The following is a 23,820-nucleotide window of genomic DNA, read 5'->3' as shown; positions in this document are numbered from 1 at the left end:
CAACAAAAGGTTAAAGGTCATCACTGATCCTGGGTCGATCAACCCCAACAACCTGCAAATTTACATCTTACAATGGTCCTCCCTCTGATCATAATCTATCATGGCCGTTCCAATTGCAGAGTCTGATCAGTGTTTACACTACAGATTGGACCGCAAGCACAGGATTGGACCCTGCACTCGCGGTCCAATGTAAGTGGGGCCCTGTGTCATCGTGTAGTGCAAGTCCTCAAACATGTGCAAAAATATTACAACTAAATAAAGGTCAGTCCATTGTGGTTCCATTTTCTCTCCCTGAGATATATATCTTATTGTCTTATTTAAACCCTTCCCTTCCCTACCCTCCCTCCCCCTCCCGCTCCCATCAATGTCTAGGAATAATATAGAGTGTCAACACTTGAACTACAAAAGTACTTCTGAAAAGTCAAAGACTATACATATGTACAGTATAGGAAATGGTCTTAAATGTACAGTAAAACTGTACTTCACTTTCAAAAGCCAACAGTCTTTTAATATTGCCAAAATGCATACTTATAATATTCCATCATTATGATAGAACAAGAGCTTCCTGCTGGTTTAAACTCCTCCAACTTAATACAGTACTGTGTATATATGCTATTCCAATGACTGAATCCATTATCTCTTCCCCTATAAATCAATACATGATACTCCATGCCATAAAAGATCAATAAATCCACTATTTAATATGTAAGGTATCTATAGAACCATAGTTTATTGCACATGCTACACATAAATTAAACAAGGATGCTGTTGTATTTTTTTCAAAAATGTATATGATATGTGCAGTACATACAGACTGTTGCTACTGTATAATACTGTACCTTTGCACAGAGGGTCTAAGCTGTAGCGTTTGGCTTCTAGAATTGTCAATAAACGTACTGAAACTATGAAATTCAAGGCTTCATCGAAATTTTGACTAAGTGATTTGTATATTAGGAAGGAAAAAAACAAAGAAAAAAATGCAACTCAATTGCCATGATTACATCACTCCCATTTCTAGACATTTTCAGATACAATACCCGTTAATAATCAAACTTACAAAGCATACAATCTCTTCCAAATATATCTAAAATTTACATCAGTTTGTGAAAAGTGGACGACGTTAACGACGTGGACTACGTGCGACAGGATGGCCGGTGTAATGATCCTGTAATGCCTGACCTGATACTACTGCCAATATTTTTGACAGCTGCCAGTTTTAATCTTTATCCACATTTCTGTATAACTGTGACAATTAATTAAAACTGCATGATTAAGATCCAAATCTGCTAAGATGCTATTAACAAGTTGTAACATATGTACATTAGCACAGTTCAACTGGTGTCATTGAAAGTGGCTATCATGTCTTGCACAAAAATTGCTAGAAACTGTACTATACCCACTTGTTCTGAGCTAGGTTCACAGTGCATGAATAAGAGATAGGTAAGAAAGGAATCAAATAAATATGCTAAAATGGTCATAAAATCCTCTTCAGAATTTCTCTGAAAGTTTTGCCAGAATATCTTCTTTTTTTTTGGGGGGGGGGCCAATCTTTATTCTACAGTACCACAAAACTTGGCTGGTTTGGCTATCTACTGTACAATTAAGTTAGTTGTCTCCATCAGCTTACATGTACAATCCATAGCTTTAATACAAACATTTGTGACATGCATGTTAACTAGCACTGCACCACCAATCACCCATTCCGGCTCAACGAGCACCGTCTTCTTTCTACCTCTTAATAATTGGAGACACAGTAGCTAATTAGAAGTAAATCACAAGTTTTCATGTTTACATTTCAAAAAATGATGAAAAAGTTGTTGTAAATTTTTGACAATTTGAAAATTTTAACTCTGCATGCCACTTTTTTAATGTGATAATGTGATTGACAAAGAAAAGGGCTTATTAGACAAAATGTTGAGGATTCAGTTACTAGTCCCTAACTAACCTTATGCCATTCCCCAACCCCCACCCCACACCACCCCCCTCCCAAATACACAAATAAAACAAAATCTACAGGATGCCTTGCATTGAATCAACTGTTATCTTATCAACTACTAATAGTTACATTAACTGCCAAGCAAATCAAAATGCTGAGCATTTTAAACTGCACAGTGTCTTTTAGTTTCTGTCATGATGACATGTGTACACTAACTACTGCACAAAGAATGAAAATCTGCAGGTGATGAGTGACTGCACTTTTCAAGCTTGGCTGCCACTGTAAAAATGTCCATGCCACATCAAACCATCATGAGAGCTGTAGGGAATCTCACTATATGATGCACTTGGGAGAGGTCGATGGAGGGACAAAAAATATTGAAATATATCAGACATAGCAGCTATTAAATTAACAAATCACGGTGGAGCACTCACTCACAGTCTGCTGTGGATCAGAAACTGTACACTGTATATAAAGCGAAATAAATTCCTGCTGGATTATTCATATCCTTTCTAAAAAGGGGCTATAAATATACAAGCTGCAGAACTTTACTGAAGCAGAAAGAAGCTTGTCGTCGTGAGAGTGATATTACCAAGATTCGGTTGAAGCTAGACAGGCTTGCTATAAATGTTTATGTCAATATAGATGCATAAATTTGGTGGCACCAAAGATTTTCTCAGGGTCGTTTGTAGAAAATATCAATCACTGCAGAAATTCTCAAAGTGTACAGTACTTCTTAACAGCAATGTTGCCATTTATACTGTAGCTTGCCCTTTTTTATTTTTGTATCATATGACAGCCTCTTCAAGGAGCAGTAAGTACTGTATACTGTACCATATGTACACAGACTGTGTTTGGGATAAGAATAGATCTACATCAAATTGCCAGAAAGTTCAGTACGTTCCTTGTATGTACTGAATTAACGATTAATTAAATTTAACTACGCTACTGTACATTGAATTAGAACTTTGTTCCTAGCATCTTTACCAGATTTAGATATTTATTCCTTTTAGCAAATATGTTCACAATAATGTGACTTTTGTACTTAAGGAAACTTCATCACAGTAATGATAGTATAATGTTGTACAATTTGGCAGAGCACTAAAACGTTGCGAGCAATTTGGATTGTACAGATTTTTATTCCTTTCAAAAAATATGTTCTTAATAATGTCACTTTTCTAAGAAAACTTGATAACAGTAATGATAATATAATGTTGTACACTTACCAATTTAAAATTTTGGCAGAGCATTAAATGTTGCGAGCAATTTGGATTGTACAGATTTTTATTCCTTTCAACAAATATGTTCACAATAATGTCACTTTTCTAAGTAACCTTGATAACTGTAATGATAGTATAATGTTGCACACGTACCAATTTAAACTTCCAAAAGAGCATTAAGAGGTAGCTACAAATTTTGGATCGTAAAGTATATAATTCTAATCATGCCGAGTGCTGTATATGCTGTCAAACTATGTGGAATGAGGAACTTAAGAAAACTGATGGCCTGGTACTGTAGATTTGATGACAAAGCAATTCAGCTCCTATCCATTAAGGAATCTGTAAATGTAACCAGTTAAATAAAATACTTTGTGCATAGTATTGTATGGATGGCATCCTACAGCATTACCAGTGATCTATACAGTACAGTATATATATCTTTGATCAACTTCAAATTATGTTATCACTACTAGAAAGAGAGAAAGAGAAAACTAATCATTTATGTATGTAGATTAACATCTAACAGCAGGATAATCCAAGCAATCAAAGAGTCTAGTGACACCAGCCAAACAAAATATGTCTGTGAATCAATGTTTATACTGAGCTGTTAATAGCAGCCCAATGCAAGCAGTGAATAACATCATTTCCTTGAACATTTCATCCTGAGAGAGGGAGAGTTGTCTCCATTTAAAAAAATTCAGGGCCTAAATTCTCAATATTTACATGGCCCCTTGAGTTAATGAGGCCAGTGAAAGACCTCAAACCATCCCACAACAAAGATTTGTTCACAATCTTGCATTAAAAAATTGGGTATTATATATGTGGACCCTTAATACTGTAGTAGCTTGCAAGTACTGTATACAATGGCCTATCCTGACGATTGCTCAGTCTAGGAATCCTCTGAATTCGCATCCCCTCTGGCCCTTTTCTCCATGAACGTGTCTCCCTGGTTCTCACAGGAAATTAATTGGAAAGATTTTGAGATTAATTAAGAATTACCCCTGTCCTTTGTACTCTGTAGAGTAGTCAATAAGGGAGGGGAGGCCCATGGAGTCACAACACCATCAAACATTTTGACATAAATGCTGACATATTGTATACAGTATTGTGGCCAGGTGATACTCACATAGGAACCTTTATAAATGTCTACAAAACTTGAGTTGTCTATATGGAATATTTTGTTGTTGTTGTTGTCTGGAACAGAATATCACAAGTATGATACTTATTATATATACTGTATATATCTTTGCCTTTAATTGCTCTTTCATTCATCCTGTATTGCTGATGGCCTCCCCATTTTCTAACTTTAATTGGTCAAACAATGTATGTTGATATAACCCACCATTGTGGTTTACTGTATATATGTATATATTGGAACCCATATCGGCCAGCTGATCAACCCTTGCAGATCATTTCAAACTCTGACTTTTTACTCAACATTGTCATCACAAAAAAATTCTGGCGGAGAAAAAGGTTTGATCCTTCTGACAACCTACCGGTTGTTGTCGTGGAAATGGTACGATGTGAACCCGCCCGATTTAAGTTTTGTTATCTCCCAGTGGGGGTAAACAAAAACTCTGATCTCCCTTGTGTTCTCGAATGTGAACAAGGCCTTCAATACCAGTATATATCACCTCTATATGATACAAGAAACTCCTGCTGTGGCCCTCTTTATAGGAATTACAATTTAACTACTGTACAAAGAGGCATCCATATAGCATGACAACATCCACCATACCCAGGTCACTACAAAGATCACTGATAAATGAATTGCTCTTCCCTCAAAGCTGGAACATTAGCTAAATTAACCAAAAGTGTATCTTAAAAAATTATCATCAACGAATTCACAAGTGAGAAAAAAGCTGGATCTGATGCTGCATCATTATCATCACCTGAGATAAAACTCTGTCTGTAGTACTCTGTACATGCATGATCATGCTAGCAGAGGCCTTTTAGGGTCATATTCTTTGATCACAAAGATGATAATATCCCAGATATGGAAGAATGTCTGGCACAAAAGTCAGGGGAATATTAACAACTTGGTGTTTACATTTTGTGTCTACAGCTGTTTTGATAATGTTTTTGAAGTTTTTTGCTAAACTACAGTTAAAAAACTTCATAATATTTTTTGAAGTTTGTGCTAAATGACAGTTACCAAGCTTCAAGCTGGTAGGTAGCACAGTATTAAATAGATCTGCAAGGCTTTATCTCTCTGTCTGTCTCTCTTTCATGCATGCAAACAACATAATATGCAATGGACCTATATGGTAGCATTCCCCTATTCGAGTCTATATCAGCCTGTCAGGAAAAGTGCCAAAAAGTAGAAGGCAAAGAGATGGCAGCTTCATTGTCATTTTTTTCAGAATATCTATGATTCTAACAAGGATTACTCATATATGTCTTCAGAATTGTGTATAATTTTGTTACAATTTCTATGTCAGAACTAGACATCTGTTAGAGTGTGCACTGCAAGCCTGTTTGCACGTGTATGATGTTACTAGTATGCATGTCCCCCGTCTGGATAACGTATCTCGATCTGTTGGCGTTCCTACTGTACGTAGATAGGACTATATGTAATATGCTTTGAGATTAATTATGAGATTTTCACACAGACGCTCACACACTAAGTATGTACTGTATTGTACATGAGGCCAAGCAAAGAGTAGGCCATGATACATTTACCACAGACCATAAAATATTCCACTGTTGTTTAACATTAAGTCTGCACCGCGCTACATAATACTTGAATACCTGATCGCGTTGAGCACACGTGTACAAACGTGCCCGACGCTGGATGGAAAAAATAATTAGGTGTTGCCGTACATTTCATGACTCCATAATTAAATTTGTAAACAACATTGTATTTATTTGTTGTTGTTGCTTGATCTGAGATCCAGGAGAACATATTAAACTTTCTAATCTTTCCTTGGAAGAAGTATTCATTTTGTGAACATACTGTCTATGGTCTGTGTTTTATAACGTATGTCATTGTACATAATTGTATTAGACATTATTAGCATTTCAATGATACAAAGGGCATATAGACGCACTTGTTGAGGCAACATCTGTTGGATATAGAATGTGCAACTGTTGATTGACTTTAATTACTTTATTTAGCCTGTGACAATGCTTTTCATTTCAAAGTACCTATACTCACCATTGAGTACTACTGTACCACAGGAGTACTACAGTACATGTATGTGTTCATGAATAAAATCAAGTTCCATTAGATACTACACATTTCTCAAGCTCAACCCTCTCCAAGGGGATCACAATTCACAAAAGCTCTGTGATGTCTGTGAACAATGGGAAAACCTTCCCACAGCACATGTGCAAAGACCGAACCATTTAATGCAGTTAATTCCCTTTCGAGATTGGTCGTTGACAGTTGTAGCTTTACAATTTAAATTTACTTCAAGTTTGTGGTGGTACTGGTTTTATCATCTAATACTGCTGGATGTATTGAGATCTTGTTTATTAGTGTAGGATAGTAACTAATATCATACATGGACTGCGATCTGACTATATGCATGCACTGTAGCCCTCGGGGTCACTCACCAAAATGTCAAATGCATTTTCTAGATGCAATCAAAACAGCAGTGATTGATTTATATTAACAGGGTTTGACTGATTTGACACAAACTTAACAATTAGATGTAAGGATGTAACTACCGAAATCTCTCAGTTACTTGAGATTGCTGGATATCCTGATGCGAGTTAATATTTGATGGTTGGAGTCAAAATGACTCAAAGTTACCAAGCAGTGCAAATTGCAGCTTTATGGAATCTGTTATTTTAAATAAAGATGCGTTATAATTTGCACTCTTTGCCAGGTTATTACAACCATGTGGTTTAGATTGTCCAAATTGATCCGATGCATTATGGTTTTGAAAAAAATATTGTGTGAATTGTTAAATCAAGCACTTCTCACAAGTCCTCAATTTAGCATATCCATTTCAAAATGGCAGCAAGGATTGAAGGCTTAAATGCTACAGTATTGTAGTTTCATGCATTCATGTATTTGTAGAAGCAATTCTTAATTTAATTGTGCCAGGGCTCCTTTTTTTTTTAAACAAAAAAAGAAGTTTGTAGTATAATGTATAGGTACAGTATACAGTAAGTCCTGTACTTACCAGTTTAAACCAGTCAAAATAAGAACAAATAATTACATTACTGGATTCCATGGTTCTCTTATATATTTTCTTTGTTGTTGTCACAGCCTGGTAAATTTCAAAATTGAGCTCCTCATGTGAAAAATACTTATCAAGGAGGTAACTTGTCAATATCAATGTGTGTCAAAATGATTTCTGTTTGGCAAAAACAAACCCTGGTTGAAGAGAACCTGTACTGACTGCAATCTCCTGTCTCTTACTACAGTAATTCTCTTGTAGTGCCTCAATCAATTATTGGAAAGCTGTTTGCAACTGACAGGCTCCTGATCTTAGGTAGTAGGATGGGAAGAAAATAGATCCAATCGATCTAGAGAAGCTCATCACCGCGTGCAAGGTTCCTACTGTTTCTCTGTGAAAACAGATGAGTCACCTCTGCCATTGTCCTTTTTCGCAAATCTCTTATTAATTGTTTACATTATTAAAAAATCTTTATCATAAAAAAATGTACAGTATAAAGGATATTGTACCCAAGATTGTTTCTATCATGTTGCATGGCAGAAAAGCAGGTTTCCTGTGCAATTAATGGCCTTTTAAAAGTTTTAGTGACAAATTTTCAAAGACCAATCGGTGCTAAACTGCAAATCTCTCAGGAAGAAGTGCTTAAAATGGAATTAAATCTCTTTGGAGTGCATGTTTTCGAATTTTGAAAAAAGGATGACTTCATAAGAAAAGCAAAGGTTTCTTTTTTGATACTGGTACTGTAGCAGCTGTACCTTGCATCTCTCTCCCAAAAGGTAAAAGGTAAAGTGGCATTTTGCAAATGGAGGTAGTTAATATACTACAAATATTTGTTGAATATTCATGTTCACATGTACATCAATCATGAATACTTTATTGCAATCTGTCTCGGCCTTCTGTACATGTCATTTACGTGGATTTAAGTTAGTAACATACACAGTGCAATGGTAAGCCTTTTAATACATGAACTTCAAAAATATTGTTGATATTGCACATAACTCATGGCAGCTGGTTCTCATGTTTCGTGAGACAGAAGTCAGAGAACAGGTGTATTTTCTAATTTAACTGTCAATATGTTTTTTTTTAAACATAAAAAAAATATATATCCTGCACTATGGTATGAGCTTTTTTTTCTCAGAAATTCAGATTTATTTATTTCCATTTTTTTAATTTTCTGTCTGTGTGCATGTTAATACAATACTGAAATATTACTGGAACAGTATGGAAAGTGCTTGGGCAACAGAATTATAGAATATACTTAGCGACAGCATTATTAACTCCCGAACTAATTAGTGTTCATTTTACAATTTAATTTCAAGAGTTTTTTGTATAAATTTTGCAATATTTTAATTATAAATATTGGTAAATTAGTAATGTCTTCAGATTCTGAATATTTTGTCACCCAGACAGTCGCAATGATTCAAATTTTTGTCACTTCACTCAGTATCAAACAATTGTTCAGTACGCTGTGCTGGAGGAACCCAAAAGGGGTCTAAAATTGCTGCAATTGACACTACAGTATTTCTGCACCACATGTACTTCCATGCATGCTCTTCAACATGCGAGCCATGAAGCAAAACAGATCCTGATTGGCAACATATCTGGTCAATTCCATGATAAGGTCAACATCATACCAAAAAATTTAAAATCATTGTACATTAAAATTGTACCAGTTTCCAATAAATAGAATACTTGTAGTTACTAAAAATAATTTTTTCACCCCCAAAACATCATTTGTTTGATTATGGGGTCGGTTATAACAAATGGTTCCCGTTGTAACTAAATTATGAAAAATACAGTGAAAATTCATTTTGTGCAGATTTGTACATAGTAATCATAGATATCATCAGTTTTTTGGACTAATTATATTTGCTATAGCATAGTGCTCACTTAATAGCTTCAATTTTTTTTCAACATCAAGGCATTAGACAATAGTGGTGATTTGGAAACACCCTCGATTTACTGTCACGCGAGTCACAAAATTTACTGTTTTTGTTTTTTTTCTCCTTGCCTGCACAATAGTTTTACTCCAAATAATGAATATCAAGTCTTCACATAGATACCAAAACGATTACTGAATTTTCCTTTCCAGAAGATATTCAAATTTTGCAGAAAATCACCCTTTATGAATGTCACGCGAGTCACGTCACGCGAGTCACGTCAAATCAAGATAGTGTTTCTACCTATTTACTGTGTGTTGGACTAATTATATTTGCTATAGCATAGTGCTCACTTAATAGCTTCAATTTTATTTTGATATCAAGGCATTAGACAACAGTGGTAAATAGAAAACAGTAAATACCCTCGATTTACTGTTACGGAGTCACAAAATTGACTGTTTTTGTTTTTTTTCTCCTTGCCTGCACAATAGTTTTACTCCAAAATAATGAATATCAAGTCTTCACATAGATACCAAAAGGATTACTGAATTTTCCTTTTCAGAAGATATTCAAATTTTGCAGAAAATCACCCTTTACGAATGTCACTCGAGTCACGTCACGCGAGTCACGTCAAATCAAGATAGTGTTTCTACCTATTTACTGTGTGAAAATTACAGGGATGTTATCTAGTTTGATGAATGAATCACTGAATAAAGATATCATATATGCATTCCCCTTTAATTAGGCAACTTGAATAATATGGGTACACATAATGTAACTAATCATCATAATTTCATTTGATATATCAGAATTTAAAATCATGAATATTTATTCGCAATATAATGCCTATTTTATCACCACATTTGGAAAGTTAGCACATGTCATTGATTTTTTAGTATTATACTAAAACATAATCTATATTTGTATCTGGCAATGCCATGTGCTATGACTTGACAACCTTAAGGTCTTAACTGCTCAATCATTCCCAAAATCCTATGAGCAAATGTATCTTCTCAAATATTACACTTTTGGTTTATTCAAATATGACAAATGAGAATGGTAATTTGAATCACATTTTGATAGATCTGTTTCTTCTATAACTTTCAAATGAGTGACTTCAACAGACTTAATATTGTTATAAATATTAATTGACAAAATATATTGCCTGAACAACTGTACTACCCGTACAGTATATTACCTACTGTCTGCAGTCATGAAGGTAACTCGGGGACATTAATATTATCTGGACATTCCCAAGGGAAGTACCTTTTGGACACTTTCTAGACCAATGAATGTTATATTTCACTATGCAAGATCTGTACCTTCAATTCACTACTGCATTTGGTCTAGAACTATCCGAAGAGTGAACTTGTCACGCGAGTCACGTTTTCTTGTCACGCGAGTCACAATACATCTTCATCGTTATTTTCATGCGTTACAACTTTTTTTCAAAGTTGCATAGCAATTGAGGTAGAGGTATTTTTCAACTTCGGTATGATTATAAAAAGTGATTGGAAAAATTTTAATAAGACATAAGAAATCGAACATTTGTGTGTGCATTCTGATTTTTGCTAATAGTAACTGTCACGCGAGTCACGTTTAGTTTTTCGCCAATTTCACCCCCAATACTTGAGGTATAAATATTTTTTCTCTACTGTTGTAAGCATTAAGGCGTACATTCACTGCTACATTAATGCTTTTCTCCCAGGTATTTTCTTTATTTGTTAAATGATATCAAATAGAGAGGAATTTGAGTAAAAATGTCACGCGAGTCACCATGGAATTGACCATCTAAGTTATCTTCAGAATGGTAGAACTGATCAGAAGAAAAGAGAAAGTGGGATAGTGTGCCATCAGAATAATATGGAGTTACTTGGAATCACTTTGGGTGATTTTAGTTACTTCTTTGAGTTACTAATAGAATTTTCCGAGAAAAAAAAAACCTCATTAGTTATCGTCAATTGGTAGAATCAATCAGAAGAAAGAGAGAGTAGGACATTAACGTAGGGGGCACTGTACTTAAAACAATTCCAATTTCATGGATTTTGTATATGAAGCAATGTTTACATAGATTGAAGAAGACAGAGAAGAGTGCACATTTGGGTTAAAGTAAATTGAAATTGTTATGAATCTCAGTCAAACAGAACAGATCATCTACTTTCATCACCAAGATAGCTTTTGTCTCAAACACACCATCTCTTTACTGTCTAGCCTATATCTCGCATTAATACTCCCAAGACATGGCTCCTTACACCTGTCTCCCATCTATATGCTTACACTCTAAGCCAAGTTTGTAAAAAAAAAAAACAGTGGTTCAGTGTTCAAACCTCTTGCTCCTTCATCAACAGTGCAATTATGTAACAGCTCTGGATAAATCAGGGAACAATTCATCCAGTATCCAATCACAAAATGCTACGCAAAATGTTCAAATTGCTATATAAGTTCAGTGATGCATACTGTAGCACTTTTCTCTGTACACGGGAATTTGTTTAATTTTTTTTTGAAAACAAAATTATTCACTGGATGATGGATAAATGAGCTAAGAAATATATATATGCATTCCATGAATATTTATTTACTGGACGTACCTTGCCTCTAGCTTCATAAGGGTTCTAGTCCAAAATTGTCCTAATTCACCACCTGTTCCCGTACCTGTGACAGAAAAAAGGAAACTGTTCAGGTACGGTTTGCTCTAACTTTACAGTACAGCAGGTACTGTATAGGCAACCACCATACACTTACTGTACATGGGGATGTTATAGTGTATAAAGATGTGTTAGTTTCATATCTTGTGATCACGGCCTTCTCACACTGACTTACATCATACAACAACAGAACAACTTAAACCTCCATTCTTTCAAAAAAAAATGAAACCTGAACATTGTTTATTAGCAAAGGGAAGCTTCAGGTAAATATTTGTTAGCACATCCCTGCCCTATCGTTGCTACTGTTGTAATGCATAGTAATGAGTATATTTACAGTATATACTATACATACAGCCACAGCTAGGTTGAAGCTTATAATACAGTAAATCTAATTGCTCTATAGTTATACATATACCTGTACATGCCTATGAGTACAATTTCTCAATGACTGTTGCATTTTGGATGCTGATCTAATTATATCACCAAAGAGGTCCCCATCCTACTCCCCCCCACGGTCTGAAATGTTCCCTTGCTCGTATGTGTGGATGTGAAAAGATGACTTGGAAGTTCAATTTTTAATCCTATACGCAAACTTTAATTACCAATTCAAATATATTGAGACACTATGTATGTAGTAACTTTTTGAAGAAGCTTTATTTGGGGGGGTGGAGTTTGGTTAATTTATTGTGAGTCTTTGATACTAAAATCCCATATCAATATAGATAATTAGCGTGAGGAGCAAATTAAGTTTCATTTCATATAGTTGATTACGACCTTTGGAAACACAAGAGTTTTTTCAAACAGTCCAACCAACAACTTTTCCTACAAAACCTGTATTTTGGCAGACTAAAGGCAACAATATTGTAACAACCAAAACGAAAATCATTTTCAAAGTTAAACCTGCTTCAGGTTCACCTCGAAGTGCCAATTTAAACAACCTTGTAACATAATCAATGCATGATACACTAATTATAAACCTATGGTTTATATTGGGGTATAAATCTAAGGAACAAATTAGGTCGGTTACGGTGTTCAATTTATATATCGCAGCGTTTCTTTTCACGTTTTGTTTTAAGTATTCTTTGGGGAAAGCTTGTACGCCCGTATTTATCATGATTTATCATGAAAATCTTGCACGGTAGTTTACAGATCAGTATAAGGAGTATCAAGTTGTGTAAATGGTGCGTGCATGACTTGGTCAGCCTGACACAATTGAAAGAATGGCCTTGGGATAGTTAAATCTCTTTGTGAACTGTAAAAAGAGGAACCAATCTATAGTGAATATCTGAGTGAAAATTGCATACATACAGAACTTCGAACATACCGTTTTCCATTTACTGCTGAAGTTGTCACTTTTGGTACCAAAAGGTAACCTGAAGAATCTATTTGTGTGTGGTGTCATATAGTTACTTTAATTGTAAAGGCACAGTGAGAGAAAATGAACAATATTTCCTTTATTTTACACTGTTTTGACCTAGCAACGCTGGCTGGTACAGTTCCTTACTTTCACTATTGCATGTACAGGGAAGGGAATTATTTAGTGCCAAAACATTTTGTAGCAGTTTTGAATGCTCTTAATTTAACAAAAAAAATGCGGTTCATGGGTACCAAAATGCATAAATTACAACTTTGCACAAGCAAAGCACTCTGCTATTTATGCCATAGAGAATATATTATTCTCTGTAATAATTATAGTACTTATGCAATTCTAATAAACATATTGGGTGTATTCATAATCAATGCATCTCCCTTTTAAAGAAGAACAAACAAAATTTATGACATCACCACCTGCTTAAATACAGGTTTCATATATGTGTTTGTAAATACATGTATATATGCCTTCAAATTTCACTGGGAAGCTTACATTTCCCCAATACATAACCTTAACCATAAAGCCAAGAGGCTAAAGTGATTCTCTGTTGCATAAAAACAAACGATCAAAATAAACTCAGACAAGTATCCTTCAAGGTGGTGGTGTGAAAGGCTATCATACAATCAAAAACTACAGTATGGCATGTTTCCCCAAAAGGTAATGAGGGTGGTGATGAAGAATTTAGCATGCATAGACTCCGGATGTGCAACCTGATTAATTCACTTTGGCTTCTGCTTTGAGTACAATGTTTCTGTATGCTGCCATGTTGGATGAATCTAACTGTAAAAGTAATGACCAACTTTTGCGGACCACATTATAGTCATGCATTGCCGACTTTGCAATCTGCGGTCAGAATTTTGCAAGGTCGGTAAAGAGTGACTCCATAGTTTTTCCTTTTCGGGAAACCAAGAAGCAAAAGCAAAAAGTAGACAGCAGTTCTGTTCACTTCAGTTCTTTGATACCTTATGCCTGCACAGTGCACACACGTGCAGAATTTATTGTGCATGATGTACATCTAGTACACTGTAGCACTCTTGTTACAGTTGCCACATTATTAAAAGACTCATGTCTTATAAATCCTGTTCAGTCCTTCACAAACACAGCTTCAGCTTAAACATACAGTCAACATTACTAAATAAACAGCACCGATCATTGACACTGACAAAGGGAACATTGCAGCGTGGTGGCCAATTGGCTAAGGCGTCGGACTCGTGATTCAAGGATTGCTGGTTCGATTCCTGCCTAGTTCCTTACATAGTGTTCTTGGGCAAGATGCTTTATCTCACTTGCCTCTCTCCACCCAGGGGTTAAATGGGTACCTGTGAGGTAACTTGTCATTGGGCACAGTATATAACTGCTGCCGCCTGGGGGGATTGTCTCTGGGACAGGTTATCATAGAGCAGGGGTAATATAACTTGTAAGCGCTGTGATATGGTTTACCATGAATAGCGTAGCTAAATGCCTAATATTATTATTGCAGACATTCAAATACACATACCACATCAACTATTTGCAAACTCAAATATAAACGCCATAAATACGAAGCCGTTCAATGAAATGAAAGTAAAAAAAAATTATGAATCAACTTATAAAGTTCTGCGTGAGTGAGCAATTTAAACTTCCTCTAGGAATAAGAAAAACAAAAAAGAGGGAACTAGATACTGTAGCATCAGGTCAGCTACCGTAGCGGTAAGAGTATATAAAGCACTTGTCTTTGCTGATGCTGGTAGATATAGGCAATATATACAGTATATGCACTGTATGGTCGGGTCAAAAATCAAAATGAGGGTCTTTGTCCATCATGCATTTGCTACAATCAAAATTCAATCAAAATATGAGGATATTATCAGGAAGTGGTTTGCATGTTGCACAGTTATAGTTACAGTATACATAGCCAAAATCTTCACATCTTTGCAATTTATCTAAACCTGTTTGAAAAACCCAGATTCAGAGATCTACAGGTACTGTTTTAATGTGACTTGCAAACTATTGGGAGGCAACCCTAAAGTTGGTTCCGAAACCTTTATGGTGGGGCGCGGATATTTCCTGACGAAGGAAAGTCTATCGACAGTTTTCGGAGTTTGCCGATGGATGGAGACGATTGTTTGTTTTTGTTGTTGTTTAATTTTTAACATCAAGTCTCTCAAGTCCAAGCTAATATTTTATGCATTCTGAACTGTATTCCGAGCGGGATAGGCATCTCGTGGGTCGTAATTGAGTCCGGGGTCTTGGGCCTGAAAGTTTAAGGACTTCTGGTCTAAAGTGCCATCTATTGTGTCTTTCTCATTGGTTTAATACCCTATATTCCTACAGACTGTGAAAAACACAGTATTCCTACAGACTGTGAAATACACAGTATTCCTACAGACTGTGAAATACCTAGTATTCCTACAGACTGTGGATACCCAGTATTCCTACAGACTGTGAAATACACAGTATTCCTACAGACTGTGAAATACCTAGTATACCTACAGACTGTGAAATACACAGTATTCCTACAGACTGTGAAATACACAGTATTCCTACAGACTGTGGATACGCAGTATTCCTACAGACTGTGAAATACACAGTATTCATACAGACTGTGAAATACCTAGTATTCCTACAGACTGTGAAATACCTAGTATACCTACAGACTGTGAAATACACAGTATTCCTACAGACTGTGAAATACCTAGTATTCCTACAGACTGTGGATACCCAGTATTCCTACAGACTGTGAAATACCTAGTATTCCTACAGACTGTGGATACCCAGTATTCCTACAGACTGTGAAATACACAGTATTCCTACAGACTGTGAAATACCTAGTATTCCTACAGACTGTGGATACCCAGTATTCCTACAGACTGTGAAATACACAGTATTCCTACAGACTGTGAAATACCCAGTATTCCTACAGACTGTGAAATATCCTGTTTTCCTACAGATTGAAATATCCAGTATTCCCTGTATTCATACAGACTGTGGATACCCAGTATTCCTACAGACTGTGAAGTACCCTGTATTCCTACAGACTGTGAAATACCCTGTATTCCCACAGACTGTGAAATACCCAGTATTCCTACAGACTGAAATACCCTGTTTTCCTACAGATTGAAATATCCAGTATTCCCTGTATTTATACAGACTGTGGATACCCAGTATTCCTACAGACTGTGAAATACCCTATATTCCTACAGACTGTGAAATATCCTGTATTCATACAGACAATGAAATACCCAGTATACCTACAGACTGTGAAATACCCTATATTCCTACAGACTGTGAAATACCCTGTATTCCTACAGACAGTGAAATACCCAGTATACCTACAGACAGTGAAGTACCCTGTATTCATACAGACTGTGAAATACCCTGTATTCCTACAGACTGTGAAATACCCAGTATTCCTACAGACTGAAATACCCTGTTTTCCTACAGATTGAAATATCCAGTATTCCCTGTATTCATACAGACTGTGGATACCCTGTATTCATACAGACTGTGAAATACCCTGTATTCCTACAGACAGTGAAATACCCAGTATACCTACAGACTGTGAAATACCCTGTATTCCTACAGACTGTGAAATACCCAGTATTCCTACAGACAGTGAAATACCCAGTATACCTACAGACTGTGAAATACACAGTATTCATACATACTGTATTATATGTTATTCTGCCTGCCTTTTTACATACTCTGCAAATTTCTTTTCTACCTCAATTACAAATAAAACTTATCATAGTTATTCTCCAGTACATGCACACACAAAGCAGATCTATCACATAAATTGTGTCTGGTATACACCTCTGACTGACTGAATATTATATACATGTAGTCCACCCTACTGACTGTATTAAATCATCAGTCTCAGAAGACACAAAACAGTTTCACACTCAAATCAGTTGTATCAGAACAGAATACATCCCTTAGGCCCCTAACAGTCAAACTTCACTGAACACTCAGCGAGAGTCTAAACACAAAGGAAACAAAATTAGTACTCTAGTGTACCACTGCAAGTGAAAACAAAACTAAACTGTTCAAGTTGTTGTTGTATTCTTCCTTAACATCTTCTTAAATGTAAATTTGTCTTCAATGGTAGTCTTTCCCACCATATTTATAGCAGAGTTCTGTTCATCGACCACATTGTGCACAAGAGACAACAAGAGAGAAAGGAAGGAGAATGTATGTGTCGGCTATTCACCACATTGATCAACATGGACAGTAAACAAAAAGCAGGTATAATATATACGAACCAAACAAAAGGCAAAATTGACTAAATATTACCACCATTGTTTCAATTTCACTCGTGGTATATGGGACAGAGAAACACACAAATACCACAGTTGGAGATTGAAGAAAGGCATCACAGTATAATGAAAAGGAAAGGTACCTTTGAGGCTGAAAATATAATCTAATATATATAGTTAATTCCACCAGAGGTTTGAAACTTCAAATGGAAAAAAAAAAACCTGTAACATCCAAAAAAATTGGGAATTCTTGTAGGTTTTCCCCAAAAAATCCCACTGTACACATCTTCATACTTGCATAGCAGTTTCATCCATTGGTTAAGTACTGTAGCAGATGTGGGATTTCCTGTCCAATTATACAACTCAATCGAAATAATGTAATGTGCATTGCAGCTTTGTCAAACTGGCGACACCAGATTTTTCTGTCCAGCATTTCAGGTAGCATGAAAACCGATGCATTACCGCACACATGTGTCACAGAATAATTTGATGGTCATAGTCCATGTTGTAAGTTTCTTGAAGTTTGTGGATTTTGATTCTCATTTAACAATTATTATACGTAAAATATTATGGTTCTGTGACACACCAAACAGTAACTACATCTTTGCAGTTGTTCAGCAATTTTTTTCGTAATTTTGGATGTATGATTACGATATGCCAAACCTGATAAGTTATTCCCTACATGTTGTTGTCAGTGTCAAATATTGGCAGTTTGGGCTTTGAAATATAAATCAACTATGAATAGTCACAACAGCAAACATTTCTGGGGAAAAAGAAAGGGAAATTCATTATTTGATAGTGACGTTTAATGGGATATAAAACGACCTGGCTACATCATATCAATCATGAAACAGGAGGATTTTATAACAGAAGAGTAGTAGGTGGTATACACAGCTAGCTGTGGAGAAGTTTACCCATGCAGGATTACATTCCAAAAGACCGTGTAAATTTTCATGGTCTGCCAGGGAATAACTTTGTCTTCACATAATCACAGTTTCTATCAATAGTTGTTTTCAGACCTTACAAATTTTTGCTTCCCATAAAATGCTGAAAATGATGTTTGCAATGCCCAGTGCACATGGAGCTACTATCACATATGTGCATTTGTGTAGCAAATTTGCAGACTTTTGTTTACCATCTTTCTAAAAACAAACAAAACATTTTCCAGCTAAACGTCACGCACACTGTACATTACTCCGCTATTGTTGATCTTTTTTCACATGTTTAAATAGTATTGTTCGACTATTGACTTAAGATGTTTTTATTATAAATCTTCTTAAATAGCCCACATTAAATGAGACGTGAACAAACGAACCTAATGAACAATTTGATGAAATGAGTCTCTTGTATAAAGTGATCTTGTCGTTATGTCAAGGCGATGTGCATGTATACTGTACAGTATGTGTATATATATATACAGTACTGTACAAGAGTGAATGTTGTACTCTGAACTTCCGGAACTGAGGTAAAAAGTTGAAGGTATATATTCATGACACTTGAGACTATGCATGCCTAGAGACAGAGAGATAGTAGAGGTAAATGTGTGTCTGCATTATGGATGTGTTAAATGGATACATTGGCTTTCATGTGATTTGTGATGATGTTAAATTTGTATCACTAATGCAGGTGTAGGTCTTGTGAATGGTAGATTTTAAGCAAGGAACAGGAGGTACTATAGGAATTCACCAAGAGATGAGTCAGATGGGTGGGCTGCAGTGCCAAAACATTTATCAACCTTTGCAAGTTCCAGACCTGTAGATAGGAGGGAAATGGCATGATTTCAGTTTTGACAGAGCTGAGATTGAAGTAAACAAGTTGTTACTATCCACAACAGAAGATATTCAAAGATGTGCTTGGAAAGAAGAAGAAACACAGCAGAATTAACTCACTCAAAAATCATTGAGCGCAGTAGAAAGTAAAGGATCAAATTTTTGTCCAAATCTTGATATACTGTACAGTCAAACTTGAAGATTCTAACATTAGCTCCATGATAGATCAACTTTTTACACAAAGACAGTTTAATCCAAAAATGCTGCTATACTTGTGTTCTTTTATTGGAGTATTGCTTAAATCTTGTGATCAACGCATTAATTTTGCCTTGAGTTAATGTTAAGATTTTGAAAGCTAAAGTGACATATCCTGTCAATCTGTTAATTTTAATGTAATTGTGCAATGTCACAAAACCCGCAATAATACCATGCCACTCTTTATCCCTAGGAAACTTATTTTATTCTCTCTCTCTCTCTCTCTCTTCCTCCCTCAGTTTTAATATTTCATCCAGAACAGTGAATCAATCATTTTGCACATGTAGGCAAAAATATACATCAACCCAACCAAAATATCACTTCATCATACAGTACATGAAAATTTACTACTAAACTTTAATACACAAATCACTCATAGACAGACAGTATTAACTAGCTGTACAACACATCGCAATACAGTAAACACAGTACTACCCAAACATCTGTGGCAAACAACTTTGTCCCTGTGATACACATGCCCCGAATAACCCTAATCACTGGAGCTTGTTGGATGACTGTGCACCCAAGTTATTATTGAGATACCAACCCCATGCTCTGCCAAATTTGTTTGAAATTCAATCCACATGATTGGCAGTTTAGATTGGGAGCAATAACACACCCCTTTGTGTCATTTTCATGGATTGCTTTGGAGTGATACATTAACTATCAGTTCGCAAGGGTGTTTACACACACAGATTTACTTGTAAGCCTGGACTTGAAGACACCCCATATATCCTACCTATGCTGTAGTATTGTACTATTGATAGAATTACTTTTTTTCATGCTCTTAAATACTCTACCTTGCTTTTTTGAATAACCATCATTTGACTCTGATATTAACAACCTGTTTTAGTAGTTAAATTTACATAATTCCTTGGATTATTTTGAACTTAGAAATTTTATTCATGATTAAGGGTATTCATGAGTAAGGGTATAAACCATATCAATGTCACTTCTTTTGATACTTCACGGTACGGTATGTGCTGAGATCAATTTGGCATCATCCCAAGTGTTCAAGAACTTGACAAAAAGCAGCATGGGGCACAGGGATGTAGACATTACAAAATAAGACAGGTGTTTTTTTTTCCTTCTCTTTTTGTCACAGTGGATGGAAAGTAATGAATTGGAATGAAACTAAGGGAAGAACCTATAGACTGTTTTATGCTATTAAGCTTAGCAGGGCAAGAAACTCTCATCCTGGATATATATGTGAAGCAAGCTAAGTAACTTAAAATTCTTTTGCTCTTGTGGCTAACCAAGGACATGGTCATGATAATTACAGGAAATTGAAAGTGGCATTAAATAGCCAATACGTTAGCTATCATGTGGAGGTACTATAAATTGTTTGTACGGGAATATATTTATTTATATAAATATATATATATATATACATATTTATCAAAAGGCACTGTACCTGCGGGAAGTTCAGAGCGTACACTTCTTATATAGCAATATGAATATAAGGTACAAGTAAAATGGATGAAATTATATTAAATATGCTACAAGCACCAATGAGATACATCATTTATATATAGAAAAAGGTTTATGCCAATCAGGAGGGAGGGGGGGGGGACTGCCATTTTGGGAATGTGTGTTATATCCAAATTAGTAAAAGGTGAAATCTTTCACTTGGTAAATATTGGTTTCTTTGCAAATTTCAAGGTGACCATAAAGATTGGGCTGTTATGGCCAAAATATCATCAATAAAACTGTAGGTCATCTGAGAAACACCAGTTTATTAGAGTCAACATTGACAAACCCATTCTCTGTCAATTACAATTAACAAAGCAGTGGATTAATTTGGTGGACAGAAAAAAAAAAGCATTGTAAAATTCAAGCTCAAAGTGGCTAGGTGATCTACGATACATTTAGACTTGTTCAAGACGGACGGACGGCTTTTACAGTGGGAGTGCAAACAGCCTTAACAATACATACAATACATGTATACGAGCACCATATTAAGTACTCAAACAGTAAATTATGAACAGATCTTTGCTTTTGAAAATGGCTCCCAGACACTGTAGTACTGCATATTAGTCACATGAAAAGTGAATAGATTTATTGGAATTTTACCAATGTTTCTAATTGTCATACCTAAGTACACAGTACTGTAGGTGCTGGAGATAGGAGCATGCATATGTACAGAATGAGACATGTCGCTATAGAGAGCTGTGAGGTAATGGAATGTTATTTTGATAATGAAATGAAGTTGTAAACAGTATCATGCGATTTAACAAAATTTATCACAAATTTAACGTAAATATTTGTACAAAAGCTGCAACGCTACGTATCTTCAGCACCGTCTGCCTATGGTCTACTGTACAGCATAGCTTCTTTGGGAAGGGAGGCAACAATTGAAAATGCATCTAAGTGCTTCCATCCATCCTCCTGAACATAACCCCACCAAAAGATACAGGATAGGTGAAGTGTGGCATACACTGACCTACTTTACAGCTCTGAGGTTTTTGTTTTAATACAAACACGAGATCCCATTTTATGGGATCTACAGTAACGTTTATCATGGAAATGTTAATTGGTTTGCTGCATTATATATTATATACTTTAACCTGCTTTTAAAGCCTGGTATGTAAACCATGACAGCTACAGTAACAACATGAACCAGAACAAAAGTCAACACTACCTTTCCTGGTTTACTGGTTCCTTGTCAAATTTAATTGGACACAAGGGATCAAAAAGTCAACAGACTAAAAGGAATTTTGATGTTTGCTTTCTCACAGTCCACAGTCCATGTTTTCACAATCGCCATCAATTTAGATCGAAACCGCAACATACTGGTTTGGGTTAATTACCAACAGACATACTTACCTATTTCATGTATTACATGCACTCCAATCTACCTGGCTTACATAAATTGGTAACAATTTATCACTGAGCCCCTGTGGCTCCGCTTCCCTGGATCATCACCACCCCACCCACTGTACTTCAAGCACTCTTAAAGGGTGTGAAGACTCGCGTAAAAAGAAACGTCTAATGCCAGTAATCTGACCTCTAGTTTCGAATGAGGTGTAACAGAAGTGTTAGACACCACCATCGATCCCAGAAAATACACACACAGCTTGCTACCATCGGTAATTAGACGCTAGTGTATACAGTCAGTACATACAGCTGGGTCAATACCCACAACACAGTGTACAAAGCATCGATGGACATCTCAGGTCCAGATAAAAGATAACAAGATATCACGTTTCATTACTGTCTGCATTTTGTAGAGACAAAAACAAACGTCACTTGCAAGCAACAGAAAGTTAACTTTTTCAGATGGCCGCACGCGGTTTGGGGCGAGTCTTCAATGCCTTTAAAGTATCAAATCAAGTTTTCACATTTATAACCTTCTACCGGTACTTCTAAGGATTCTTGCTTACATCGAAACTAGTATTGTCTCATATAGATTGATTTATTATGAATTGTCTAAATCAGTATATTGGTCTTACATTTAGTTTCCTCCCCTTGGCTACATACATCAATATACAGATATACAGGATATACACATGGCTACTATGCAGCCATACAGTAGGCTAGTCTGTAGTCCCATACGCAGGTTCACAAGTTTGATATTGAGCACCCAGCATATCTGCACATATATGCAGAATGACAAGTTTACTGCAAGAACGATTACCTGTTCCCATTTATTTCCTGAAATATCATATCTTGATGACTTTTACAACACCAAAACATTGCAAATTGACACTAATTCAGAAAGCTTAATATCCATATAACCTGAGCAATATATATGTTGTTGACTTAGGAATTCAAGCAATAGATTTGAGATGAACATTTTTGTACTGTATGAGTCTTTTACATATTAAAACTACAGTACATACAATTATGTAATTTATTAAACTGAATAGTTTAAAAAAATTAACGATGTCAAAATTTTGCTTAAATCTTACCAATGTGATGTTTCCATGTGATATCAAGACAAACATTAAACTTGTCTTGGTGAGGAAATATGTATATACACTGAGAATCAAATTATATTCATTAATTACTCATTAGTCTCACTTATTAACTTTCATTTCATCTGTAGGCAGAAACAAATTCTAGCAGGGTTTCTAATTAGTTTGTTCAATTACAATCTTATTTTGAGGTTAATATACAATAACTTCCTCTGTACTAAAGGTTTGAAACTTTAAATCGCTAACCAAAGTCAATGAACAGTTTAAAACACACACAGTCGCTTCCACAGTACGGTTTGTACAGAATCTTGATCAAGGAAAATTAACACTGTTTCATTACATACTGTATGTATGTCCACAAACAGAGCATGCGCATATATAGATGTATGCTGGTGAAGTTAATTATAACTTTGGAATTGCAAAGGACAAATTTTAATGGAAAATCATATGCCGTATATTAT

At 35.6% G+C, this 23,820-nt stretch overlaps 1 protein-coding gene across 3 annotated transcripts in view; it reads right to left on the bottom strand.

Annotated features, from left to right (window-relative positions):
* Window positions 1-23,820, bottom strand: part of LOC139970940 (uncharacterized) — a 69,442-nt gene that overhangs the window by 37,294 nt on the left and 8,328 nt on the right. For 2 of the 3 annotated variants that reach the window (XM_071977024.1, XM_071977020.1), the window contains exon 2: window positions 11,755-11,818. The exons of the other annotated variant lie outside the window; for it this stretch is intronic. The gene's annotated coding sequence lies outside the window, so the exon portion shown is untranslated. The remainder of the gene's footprint in view (window positions 1-11,754; window positions 11,819-23,820) is intronic. 3 annotated transcript variants of the gene reach the window in all.

This window comes from Apostichopus japonicus, chromosome 8, assembly GCF_037975245.1.
Source record: "Apostichopus japonicus isolate 1M-3 chromosome 8, ASM3797524v1, whole genome shotgun sequence".
Classification (NCBI taxonomy): Eukaryota; Metazoa; Echinodermata; class Holothuroidea; order Aspidochirotida; family Stichopodidae; genus Apostichopus; species Apostichopus japonicus.
This window is presented reverse-complemented; position numbering and strand designations above follow the sequence as displayed.